The sequence below is a fragment of the Balaenoptera musculus genome, chromosome 4 (assembly GCF_009873245.2).
Source record: "Balaenoptera musculus isolate JJ_BM4_2016_0621 chromosome 4, mBalMus1.pri.v3, whole genome shotgun sequence".
NCBI classification, from domain to species: Eukaryota; Metazoa; Chordata; class Mammalia; order Artiodactyla; family Balaenopteridae; genus Balaenoptera; species Balaenoptera musculus.
The window spans coordinates 80,150,332-80,151,486 of NC_045788.1; positions in this window are offsets into that span (position 1 = coordinate 80,150,332).

Here is a 1,155-nt window from a genome sequence, read left to right on the forward strand (position 1 = left end):
GGGTCCGGGAGGCCGGATCCCCAAATGAAGGGGATTCTCACTTGGTATCACCTGAGGGTGGTAGATGCTGACAGGAATGTGTCCTACAGTCAAATCATTGATTCACTTCTTTATTCTGTATTTATATCTTATCTCCAAATGGACAATTCTTTGTATGGGTAGGTTTCCTCCAACTGTAGAGAATTTTCATCCTCTCACGACCACTCGGAATTTAGACCTTAATTGCAAAACTTCATAAACTACGTCTCTGTGTCCTTAATTTGCTACTATGCATGTGGCACAATGGCAGAGACCTTGTCTATCTGCTTCTCTGTTTTCTGCTCAGTAAATATTTACTGAAAAAAAATAGAGGTTTCTTCTTCTTTGGTTCACTGAGGTGTGCCTCTTGTTACCCTGGAATGCTGCTGCCGCCTGGGTCCTCTGTTTCTGGGCTGCACTGGGAGGTGGTGATAGGACGAGTTTTATAAACAGCCTTGATATTTGGTAGGAGGAACACAATTCCAGGAAGGGATAGTTGAAAAGCGTTCTCTTTAAGAGGAAATCACTGACTCTTTTACTTCCTGAATCTCAGATATAGCAGACATTCCTCTTTGTTGTAGTTCCTCTGGGGTCACTATTTAACTGCTCATCCCACTGACTGTGAGTTACTACCACCTGCGCTCTCAGATCCATTCGTAGAAGGAATAGCTTTGTAGTGGCACTGATGGTTTTCTGGACTTGAGGGCAGGAAGAAAATGGGACCTCGCACTTCTGAACCTATTGTCAGTAAATACCACTATATACAGGATTATATACAGGGTTTTCCTTGTCAGTCTTACTGTTTGATATGATTTTCTTCCATGTAGCAATCAGAGGGCAACAAAGGAGTACTGGACAAGGCTTGTGGTTTTCGTCCATAGGCTGGGAATTCATGGAGATTTCTTTGATTTCCGATTATGTAGCCCCACAACTGTCAACCCCAGGATGAGCCGCCAGGTGGCAAACTCCAAGGTCTCTTTTCTTGATGAGCAGCATCCCTTACCTTCACATGGCACATCATGGTTCACAAGACACTCACACACTACTGTGCTAGCTCCTTTGATCTTTGTAACAGCCTTGTGAGGTAGACAGGGGCAGGGATTGTTATGCTAATTTTACCAATAAGTAAATTAAGAT